Raw genomic sequence first — 12,714 nt, forward strand, 5'->3', positions numbered from 1 at the left:
GCTAAGGAAATTTCAAGTCACAAAATAAGAATAAAAAATTTTCTTATTTGTATTCATGGAAAATTCTGAGAGCCGCACAAAAAATGGAAAGAATTTGTTGATCCAAAAAGTGGTTCATCAAAGAGAAGAAAATTTTCATCATCAGGAGTGTACATTACATCTTGTTCTAATCCTAATACAAGTGACACTGGTAACATAGAGGAAATATCGGAAGAACGACATGTGGGGCAAAAGGCAGCTAAAGCAGCGACACGAAAGAAAGACAAGACGAAAAAGACCGCAGGTGCCATTGATGAGAAGTGGGATAAATATAGAGAAATGCAATCAAAAAGACTTTCATTATGTGAAGATGTCATTCGACAAAAAGATGAAGAAATACGTCAAAAGGATTTTGCGATCTTATGAAAGAAACATTAAATATGGATGAAAGAGCGAGAAAAAACCATGAGCAAGTATGCGAAATAATTATGGCCAAGTATGGAATGTCGTGAATTATGACTACAATTATGTAACAGCTAAAGTGTTTTTTTTTTCATTAGTTGACACATTTATTTTTCATTATGTAGTTTTTTCTAAAATAATATTCAAGTTGATGCTTTTTTCCATGCCCAATGCATACAATCTAAACTAGTCGTTGTATAAAAAAAACGTCAAAATAAAGTAGCCGTTATAAAAAAATAGCCGTTATATATATATAACCGTTATAAAAACTAGCCGTTAGAAAATAATTTCTATATATACAATCTCATTTCATTTGTTAACACTCATTATCCAATATTACAAAAGTCATTTTTATATTACTCATATATTTTCTTATTACTACTCAACTATTCACCAATAAATGTCTCAAATGTCTCAAAATTTCAATATGTCAAACGATTTTGATTTAGATAAATTTTTAGAGGAGGAGTTATTTGATGAAACACATAAAGAAATGGAGCTTTAGCTTCTCCAACAATATAATACTCCATCACGAACTATTGTGCCTCGGGATCGAGAAGGTGGGGCTGAACGTCTATACAACGATTACTTCTCAGCTACGCCAATTTATCCGGATCATATTTTTCGAAGAAGATTCCAAATAAGAAAGGAGTTCTTTTGTAGTATAGTAGATGCCCTTGGAAATCACACTAGATACTTTCAACAAAGATTTGACGCTGCAAAAATTAAAGGTTTGTCCCCTCTTCAAAAATGCACTGCTGCTATTCGTATGTTAGCTTACGGTACCCCTACTGATGTTGTTGACGAGTATGTTAGAATTGGTGAAACTACGGTTATAGAGTGCTTTTTTGAATTTTGTACTTGTGTTATTGAAGTGTTTGGCGAACAGTACATGAGAAAACCCAATGCCAACGATGTGCAACGATTGCTTAAGATGCACGAGGAATGTCATGGATTTCCTGGTATGCTTGGTAGTTTAGATTGTATGCATTGGGCATGGAAAAATTGTCCAGCGGGATGGAAAGGACAGTATACGCGAGGTGATCATGGATATCCGACGGTCATGCTTGAAGCAGTCGCCTCTGTGGATCTATGAATATGGCATGCATACTTTGGTGTCACTCGGTCAAACAGCGACCTTAATGTACTAAGCAGATCAAATTTATTTCGAGATAAATTACAAGGTATTGCTTCAGAAGTTCATTTTACTGTAAATGGCAGTGAATATGAGACGGGTATTATCTTGTTGATGGTATATATCCTGAGTGGGCTGTATTTGTAAAGAGCTTTCCACACCCCCGAGACCCAAAAAGGCTTTTATTTAAGGAAAGACAAGAGAGTGCAAGAAAAGATGTTGAACGAGCATTTGGAGTACTACAATCTCGTTTTGCAATAGTTCGTGGACCAGCGCGTTCGTGGCATAAGAGAAGGCTCCATGATATCATGGATACATGCATTATAATTCACAATATGATCGTCGAAGATGAGCGTCAAACTTATAGCGAAAACTTTTCTCAAGACGACTTTTCTTCAAATGTTGTTAATGATGTTCAACAAGGGCATGACATAGATTTTGAAACATTTCTTGCAAGGGATGCGACAATCCGAGATAGGCTGATGCATCAACAATTGAAAGCCGACCTCATGGAGCACATTTGGACACGTTTCGGAAGATAAAACTAAGATTATAATATTTTAGCTTTAAATATCTCTACCCATGTTAGTTTTATATCGGTATGTCTTGTCACTTTTTTTTTTCTTCGTATCTTCTTTAAAAAAAATTGTTGGCAATTATATTATTTAAACACTATGCATTTCTAGTTATATTGCAAAATTATATATTTTTGATGATATAAATGTAATTATTGAATAAAATTAAAGTTGAAATATTAATTTGACTTGTGGGATCCATATAAGCTACAAGGTATTGTAGCCCACCATTGGACGACTTTGTAGCCAGACAGCAGGGTTGCTTGAAATGCTGAGGTGGAAATCCACGCTACAAGGGGTTGTGGCTGACCATTGGAGTTAGGGATGGCAATGTGTCGAAATGGATCGGGTTTTGAAAGATCCAAACCCGATCCACTTAGTTATTGGATCACAGATCCATATCCATACTCGATCCATATCCAAAATTTTAAAATCCATACCCGTTCCCATTATACTTTTTTCAAATCCATACCCGCTCCAAATCCATACCCGATCCACCATATAATCCAAAACTCAATTCGAAACTTGATTTGACTACATACAAAATTAATTTTATATAAGAAAATTGAAATTTCAAGGTTAAAAAGCCTAAATTTTCAAAAATATCTGATTGGATCGGGTTTGGGTATGAATGGATCAGGTTTGGATTTGGTTCGGGTTTTTAATAGTGGATATATGGATATGGGTTTTTAAGTAGTGAATCGGGGATGGGTTTTTAAATGGTGGGTTTGGATCGAATTTTTTCCTTCGGTTCGATTCGGGTTCGGTTCGGTTTGGGCATAATTGTCATCCCTAATTGGAGTTGCTCTTATTACTCCCTTCCTCCGTCAAAATTCCATTATTCACTACTAGAGATGGCAACGAATCCTGGATCCTATCCAGATCCGCGGATCCGGACCCTGATGGGTAAGATATGGATCCTAATTTTTTGGACCCCGTGGATATGGGTTGGATATGGATCCACTTATTTGAAAATGGATCTGGATATGGATCTGGAAAATTTGGATCCGCCGGATATGGGTCGAATATGGATCCAACGTTGGTGTGGCGGATATGGATCTGGATCCTATCGGACCCTACCCAGATTCGGTCCATTGTCATCCCTATTCACTACCTTCATTAATTCAATTGCAGTTCTACTTTTATTGTGACCCAATATTCGATTATCCAAAACAAAGAAAAGCAAGTAACTTCACCACATCATGCCACCATCACAATCACTCAACCCCTGAGATCCATATGATAAAACGGCAACCGTCTTCCTGGAGACCATTTGCATGGAGTAACAATTGAAAGTCAGGTAGCTATGAGGAGGCGTTTGGGACGTAATCAGTGGAAATGATGGTTGTTTGGGAGGATAGTTTTAAGTTTTGATTTTTCCCAGATGGGTATTTTAAGTAATAGAAGATGTGACGAAAGTGGTGGATATATATGGGGAAAGTTCGTTTTTGAGTTATTGATATTTGATGATGAATGATTTTTCTGTGTAAGATGATGTATATGATAATAGGCAAGGAATTTGGCTATGGTGAATGGTGATGCATGGTGTACTGCAAAAAGGAGTTGGTTGCTTACTTGCTTCAGATTCTGAGGAGATAGGGTCATAGGGAGACAAGAGTGAATAAGAAAACAAGAAATTCTTCTAAGCCGTCAACTTTTGGCAAGTTTACGTGGCAATAGATTAGGTAGGCATTGGACCCTCACGGGAGAGGATCTGGACTTCATTCCTTACTTCTTTTTCATATCATGACTTGTTATTTTTTCTTGGAATATTTTTTTTTTAAATAAAAATCAGTTTTTTCCTAAGGGTTTTTATAAGATAAATAGGGGTTTGGTTATAATTAACAACTCGAATATTTTGTAAATCTTTTAAATATTCAAAAATGTTTTAGAATAAAATTATCTTTATTACTACGAGTTAAAGTCGAACAACTTAGATTTTTGAGAATATTTTTATATTTGTTAAAAATTAGGATCTCTTTTTTTTTTCTCACAAAGAGTAATTGAATGTTTATAAAATATGCAATTTTAACACTTTTATATGTTTATTATATGACCTTTCTTACGTTATAAATATTTTTAAAATAAATATTCTTTATAAAGTTATTTTCCTATTATTATTTTAATAAAGAATAATCGATAAATTATTATATCCACTTCTATTAGTATTATTTTTCTCATAAATTATTGATCTACTTCTAGTAGGATTATTTTGTCATAAATTATTAGATCTAATTCCATTAGGATATTTTTCTCATAAATTATTAAGAGGAAAAAGATAGATCTACACTTATTAGGAGAATAATAATAAATTTATATAAATTTATTTTATATATAGAAATTCTAAAAATGTTGGACTCTCTAATATCGCTCAAAAAGTTACTGCTTTATATATATGGATTGATTGATTTGAGAAAAAAACATTTTTTTTATTTAAACATTTCTTTGTTACCTACGAAAACTTTAGACAATTAACCAGGCACATATATTTTTTAGAGTATTCATTTTTTTTTCAAGAAAAAAATTATACACTGTATAATTTTTAAAGAATTGTTAACAATTTTAGGAAAAAATATTTACTTCTTTTATAATATTTAAATATTTTTTTCTATAAAATAATTTAAAATCCTTTCTAATTGATGTTAATTCAATTTCGATTATGATTTCATTTGTTAATTTTTTTTTTTTTTTGAATTTTGATTGCATATTTTGTAAAAAGTATAATCAATTTCACTTTTTATTTATGATATATTGAATTCCTCATGAGATTTTGGGTAAGGGGGTTTAATTTCACCTTTTATATAATTTATGGGGCCTAATCACTACAATCTAAACTTATGGGATTTAATTTCACAATTAGGCGGGGCTCAATCACCACTTTCGCCTAATAAAAAGACAACTCATTTAATAGCATTATAAGAATAATTTTTTTTATAAAACTTCATAGTTTTATGATGTGAGACCGTCTTATATTCTAGAATTTATGGAAAAACCAAAATGGTATTTAACAGAGAATTTTATGGAGTAATACACTAATACGAAATAAGGAGTATGAATTACTAAATGTCGGAAATCGGAATCCATCCTGATTATTTGTTTGCTCTTTTTTTTTGGCACAGAGAGAATGAAGACCAAAAGGGACCATCTGTAGGAAGTGGTATTAGATGACAAGTGGACAATAGTTCATATCAAATTACCCATCAAAACCAGCAATTCATGTCTTTTTTAAATTTGGTATTAAGTTTGGAAACAAGTTTATCTTAGATGTAAGATTTGAAGTTGTTAAAGTATAAATCATCAAAAAACTTTAAATTATACTCGTATTTATTTCTAATTCTCGTATCGACGGAGAAAATACGATTACCTCATAAAATCAGATTGGGTAATTTTGCGGACAACAAAACTAGTCATAATTTTTAAAAATCAACTCGTGCAATCAGAGGAAGCAACATTACAAGGCCATAACAAAATGAAGGCTAATTTAACGACGGCTCCAATGTTTACCGAAAATGAAATCCTAAACTTAGAAGCCCTCGGTTTTCCCTGATCTATAATGTAACACCCCAGGTTAATTGAAGAGGTCCAGTGATAGGCTTAAATGATTAGTGCTTAAAGGGATTGGAAGTATTACTCATATCAACAAAGTGCACTTTCTTTTCTGGTTATCCATGCGAAAGAACTCCATAGTTAAGCGTGCTTGGCTGAGAGTAGACTTAGGATGGGTGACCTCCTGGAAAGGTTCTCGGGATGCGCATGAGTGAGGACAAAATGCTCTATAAAGGACCCGTGTTGATGTGTGGGCCATGTACATAGCCTGGTGAGCTATCATAAGTAGCCGCTCCCGATTCGATTTGGGCCGGGGTGTTACAAGTGGTATCAGAGCAACCCTGCGACCGTGTTGTGATGGGAGGCAGTTGTTATACGCTCCTGGAGACAGTTGTTATACGCTCCATTGTGATCATCCACCTAGCGGGGGAGGATTCTGGGTTAGCGGTTATGCTCCCGGGTGCAACGAGGACGTTGTGTTCTTCAAGTGGGGGTGACTGTAACACCCCACGTTAATTGAAGAGGTCCAGTGATAGGCTTAAATGACTAGTGCTTGAAGGGATTGGAAGTATTACTCATATCAGCAAAGTGCACTTTCTTTTCTGGTTATCCATGCAAAAGAACTCCACAGTTAAGCGTCCTTGGCTTGGCTGAGAGTAGTCTTAGGATTGGTGACCTCCTGGGAAGGTTCCCGGGATGTGCATAAGTGAGGACAAAATGCGCTATAAAGGACCTATGTTGATGTGTGGACCATGTATACAGCCCGGTGAGCTATCATAAGTAAACGCTCCCGACCCGATTTCGACCGAGGTGTTACATATAAGATAAAGATGATGACAGTTCTCCGTATAATTTTTTCGTTAATTGGATCTTGTTTTTTTGGTATGTTTCTCTATTTGTTGGTTTTCTCCCTTGCATGTCTTATTAATTTGATTTTAATCATTCTTTACAGTTTCTTCTCACTTTGGCTTTCATGCTTTTTCTTTCCCGGCACAACTTGGTGCTGCTGGTTAATTTGTAAGTATATTCATATGTAACATGCATGCATGGTTCGTGGTCATTCCATCATAGTATATTCCTTAACCAACTACTAGATCAATAAATCAAAATCGCAAGAGAACGATACACAACCATGATGCGGTCACATACAAAGTCGAAACGGTTCACTATATCATACTTTGACGCTTCACCTTTGGAGTATGCTTATACTCCCTCTCTTTCTTTTTATATGTCATTCTCATTTTTTGACACTAACTCCTCTTTTCAATGTTTCTCAAGATATAAGAGTAACATAATGAAATGTATATTCATTTGAAAGGTATTTTCATAAGGATCTTGTGGTATACTCCCTATAATTTTTAGGGAAATTCTCTCGTGTATCCCTCAATTTTTTCATTTTCTAAGATGTATCCCTCTTTTCTTGCAAAAAACTTTGACCGTCAATAACTATTGGCTACAAGTTCAGAATACGAAAACTTTTTTTTTTTTCAAATTTACTGTCTTTAAGAGGTCTTCAATTTGAAAAAGAATTCACCGACGTCTCAACTCGTAGTCGAGAATTATGGTCGGTCCAAGTTTATTTGTTAAAAAAGCTTTGACCAACCATAACTACAGACTACAAGTTCAAAAAGCGGTGATTTTTTTTTTTCAAATTCAAGGCCTTGACGAGATAATTGGTTTCAAAAAAAAATTACCGTTTTCTGAACTCGTAACATAAAATTATTGTCGGTCAAAGTTTTTTTTTTGTGAAAAACGAGGGGTAAACTGTAACACCCCTCATTTTCGGCTAATTAAAAACTTATAATTATATACAAAACTGAGCTAAAAACAGAGATGTATTATAATCAATATACAAAGTCTCTTATTACAAATCCGTTTAAATATAAAATAATACAAAATGAACTAAAACTTTTACAAATACTTTAAATAAAATCTTGTCTTGAGATAAAATCCCTTTTGAACAGCAGCGGAAGACCTGAAAGCGAAATCAGAAGACAGAAAGGAACTACCCCCATGACGAGTAGCCCCGAAGGGAGAAAACACGTCAGCCGGAAAGCTGAGTAACAGATAATACCTCAATATAAGCAGCGTAATTTTGGTCATGACGTGGAAACACAAACATGTAAAAATAAAAATAAACACAGAGAATAATAAAACCACTCCCCGTTAACTAATCAGTACCTCCAACCAACTCAATTCTAATTCCATAATATATTAAACTCTCTTGTTCCAATAATTAAACAATTCACAACTCACTACTCCGTCTTTCTCATTACCCTTTCTCACTCATTACTCCGTCTCATAATATAATATATAAAAGTAACCAAGTATCGTATTCTCATCGTCGAACCTAAGCCAAGAACAAGGGGTGAGTGAACTGGCGGATAAGACTGCGAAACAATATTTCCATCTCAATTTCGATGTCAAACATAAATGATATAACTCGGTAACCATGGTCACACTGGACCGTAACACAATATGGCACAACGGCCTCATAACTCAATACTAGTAACCAATATCCATCTCAATATCAGTGTCATATTGACAAAAGTTCTTTAAAGAACTTCTCAACACTTAGAATACAAGATTTTAAGCTACTCACCCACGAGTCGAGGTCAAAAAAAACGACAATTTGAATATAATACCAAAAATCCGAAATATTTGAAGCTACGTTATCGGTTGTCAAACTTCTCATACTCAAACTTAATTAATCCAACCACTATCAACAAGTTCTATCTAAATCCTCCCTCTCCTGTACTTTCCAAAATATGATACCACCCGCACATGTATTAACGTAATCACGAGAATATATTTGCGCATTAGCTACTTTATCATATTGCACACACAAATCATTGCTATTTTGGTAACTAAACTATTATCCTCTTATACAATTTTCTCGACCCATCTCACAAATAATAAAATTATCTTATCAATAAAAAATATAACTATCAATATAATATAACAATTACTAGTATTCAACTCAAATAAGCACACAACAATCGTAAGAAACTAATAAAAATTAACATGTAAACAAATAACCTCGAACAATAATAATAATAATAGGATCGGTAGAATCGTGTTACCTTTGTGGGAAATATCGGTATACTTCATCAAGAAAACGGATTATAACGAAATTATAATTATTAAATTGCTAGTCATAAACAAAATTGCATAAACAAAAGGAGTACAGATTAGAATCAACCTTTGGTCCTAACAATTAGGCCTAAGAACAAATATCGAGATCGATATTCTCCTAATCGTTACACCCAAAATGCTTTGAGAAATGCCTAATTTTTGTTAGAAAAATGAACCCTAATTTCTAATAATTTTAGGGTTTTTGAGTGATGAGAGAATTAGGTCAAAAAGAAGTGAGTAAAAAATGATCCCCTTTCACCCCTCTTAACCGTGTAAAAGGAGGAGAATAAGGGAAGATTTTTTCCTTCCTTTTTTTCGTGTAACAACCGAAAAAAATAAGGAGAATATCTTCTTATTTTCGGTTGTTCTAATATTGTATAAAATGTGTATATATTTCATTTGTCATTAATGTCGTCACGTATTTAATAAGTCCACACACAACAGCTTGTAGTCGATTTATTAAAACCGGTCTGTAATTATTTATTATGACAATTTCGCATAATATATATATTGACTATAAATACAACATATTTATAATTTGCTAATTAAATATAACCGTTTACGTTTAATTACGAATTAACATCTTAATTCGTTTAAACTAACATTATATACAATAATTAAATATAACAGTTTATATTCAATTTACGAATTAACAATTAATTCGTCTCAGCTAATATTATTTAATTGTATTAAATAATCATCTCATCATCACTTTGACTAACCTTTTAATCAAAAACATGGACTAACCTTTTAGTCATGTAAGGCATCAATGTGATTATATTTTCATATAATCACATCTCTCAAACACATCCTTTAGGTGTGACTTTTAGGGACCAGTTGATCACCGCCATCAGTATGATAATAACGTCAAACTTCTAGCAAGGCAACCGTTATTAATAAACGTTAATCAACTGATAAAATACTAAGTATACCCTGTGAACCTATAAGAGATTTATACACGTTATCACACTAACTGTGGAGGACACAAGCTCCAACAAACTCCCACTTGTCCTCACAAGTGTATGTGCGATAACCGATTCTCATATCCTAAAATTTCTCCCACTCAATGTAAAACAATTTGCAAAATCCGTATTCACAAAGGTCGTATTTTACAAGTGATCAATATCAAGAGTGGTTTTCCCGACTAGAGAGTAATTTAACTGATAGACAAATCATCATTCGAGCATGGCCATGCATTTCAGTTACAACTCCTCGAGTGGCCCTGAGAAATGACTAAACCTGATAAAGGTTGGATATTTTCTTCAACTCGAATCCTGCAGATATAAGCACAGTATGAAATGACCCAGTAAAAATCTGCTTAGCCTCCTGTTACGATCGACCATGAGAAAGAAACCAAAGTCACCCAAAAACTGCCTTAATCTCAAGAGACAGTCGATAGTCAAAAGAATCGACTCTAGGAACACAATGGATGTCCAATCCACGACCTGGCACCGAATGTTTTTAAACATTTAGGACTCCATTACGTTGTCACAATGTCCTACGAGGTATCGTTATAACTCGCATCTGTGATCGATCAGCCAACCGTTTGACTTATGGCTCGTTTAACCCACCATCAATCAACTTCACAATATAATAGCCAGAGTTATCAGCTCATGTAGGCGATTACAGACCAAAACAAATATAATGTAATTCAGTTCACTTTGTGGCGTTCAATGTTGTCGTACAATCCACATGAAAAACAAAATATGAAAAAATACGATGAAGTTATAAATAGCATATAGAAAAAGAAAATGTATCGAATCCATAAGCAACTAGTACAACTCAGGAACACGTTTAATTCCCATGGAAATAACGTGCCCTTCATGCTTATCATATTTCAATGGTTTAGTGAGAGGGTCCGCGATGTTGTCATCCGAAGCAATCTTGTCAATCACTATCTCCTCTTGCTCCACGTTATCACGGATCAGGTGAGCCTTCCGGTGTACATGTCTAGACTTGTTGCTAGACTTAGGCTCCTTGGCCTGGAAGATGGCACCTCTATTGTCACAATAGATGGTGATTGGGTCATTCGAACTAGGAACTATGGTTAGTCCTTGTAAGAATTGACGCATTCATATAGCTTCCTTTGCTTCCTCGCTTATAAGGCATAGTACTCGGATTCAGTAGTAGAATCTGCTACAACTTCCTGTTTGAAACTCTTCCAGCTGACCGCAGCACCATTAAGAGTAAAGACGAATCCAGACTGAGATTTTGAATCATCTCGATCTGTTTGGAAGCTAGCATCTGCGTAACCGATTGCACATAGCTTAGTATCTCCTCCATAAGTCAATACCCAATCCTTAGTCCTCCGTATGTACTTAAGGATGTTTTTAACAGCCATCCAGTGTGTTTCACCTGGATTACCTTGGTACCGACTCGTCATGCTCAATGCATATGCCACGTCTGGACGTGTGCATATCATGGCATACATGATTAATCCTATGGCTGATGCATAAGGAACACGACTCATGCGTTCAACCCCTTCAGGTGTCTTGGGTGACTGAGACTTGCTCAAATGCATCCCAGACGTCATTGGAAGGTTCCCTTTCTTGGAGTTGGTCATGCTGAACCTTTTAAGAATCTTATCTAAATAAGACTCCTGACTCAGTGATAACATCCGTCATGATCTATCTCGATAAATACGGATTCCCAATATACATTGTGCCTCACCCAGATCTTTCATCTGGAAATGGTTCTTCAACCATCCTTTTACCGAAGATAAGAGAGGAATGTCATTCCCAATCAAGAGTATGTCATCGACATACAATATCAAGAAAACAATCTTGCTCCCACTCGACTTGATATATAAGCATAGTTCCTCGACCGATCGAGTGAAACCATACTCTTTCATCACCTAGTCGAAACGATGATTCCAACTCTGAGAAGTTTGCTTAAGTCCATAAATGGAACGTTTAAGCTTGCACACTTTCTTAGGATTTGCAGGATCTATGAAACCTTCGGGTTGTACCATGTACAATTCCTCCTCCAAATAACCGTTTAAGAAGGCGGTTTTCACATCCATCTGCCAAATTTCATAGTCATGAAAAGCGGCAATTGCTAAGATTATCCGAATGGAACGCAGCATAACTACGGGTGCAAAGATTTCATCATAATGCAATCCGTGCACTTGAGTGAAACCTTTTACCACTAGTCGTGCCTTATAGGTATCTGGTTGTCCGTCTACAAAATGCTTTATTTTGTAAAGCCATTTGCACTGAAGAGGTCGTACCTTGTTAGGTAAATCAACAAGATCCCATACGTCATTCTCATACATGGAGTCCATATCGGATTGCATGGCTTCAAGCCATAGCTTAGAGTCGGAATAGGTCATGACACCTTTATAGGTAGCGGGTTCATTACTCTCTAGGAGCAAAACGTCATTTTCCTCGACCATACCAATGTATATGTCTGGAGGATTAGAGACTCTACCCGACCTCCTAGGTTCCTGAGGAATATTAAACGTATCATTAGTTGAAGGAAAAACTTCCTCCATCTGTTCCTCGATTGTTGGTTCTTGAATCTCCGACAGCTCGAAGGTTCTATTACTTGACTTGTTCTCGAGAAATTCTTTCTCTAAGAACTTTGCACTAGCCGCAATAAAAACTCGATGTTCGGTAGGCGAATAGAAGTAATGACCAAACATTCCTTTTGGATAACCAATAAAGTATGTCTTGACCGATCGCGGGCCGAGCTTATCCTCGTGTCTCCACTTGACATAAGCCTCGCAGCCCAAAACCCGAATAAAGGACAAGTTAGGGACCGTTCCCTTCCACATTTCATATGGAGTCTTGTCGACAACTTTAGACGGACTTCGGTTAAGTATAAGAGCAGCTGACAAAAGAGCAAAGCCCCATAATGAATCAGGTACTACCGTGTGACTCA

General features: G+C 35.4%; 1 pseudogene; it reads left to right on the plus strand.

Annotated features, from left to right (window-relative positions):
• The first annotated feature begins 850 nt into the window (after nucleotides 1-850).
• Nucleotides 851-2,118, plus strand: LOC141627804 (protein ANTAGONIST OF LIKE HETEROCHROMATIN PROTEIN 1-like; annotated as a pseudogene).
• The last annotated feature ends 10,596 nt before the right edge of the window (nucleotides 2,119-12,714 follow it).

The sequence above is a fragment of the Silene latifolia genome, chromosome Y (genome assembly GCF_048544455.1).
Source record: "Silene latifolia isolate original U9 population chromosome Y, ASM4854445v1, whole genome shotgun sequence".
NCBI lineage: Eukaryota > Viridiplantae > Streptophyta > Magnoliopsida > Caryophyllales > Caryophyllaceae > Silene > Silene latifolia.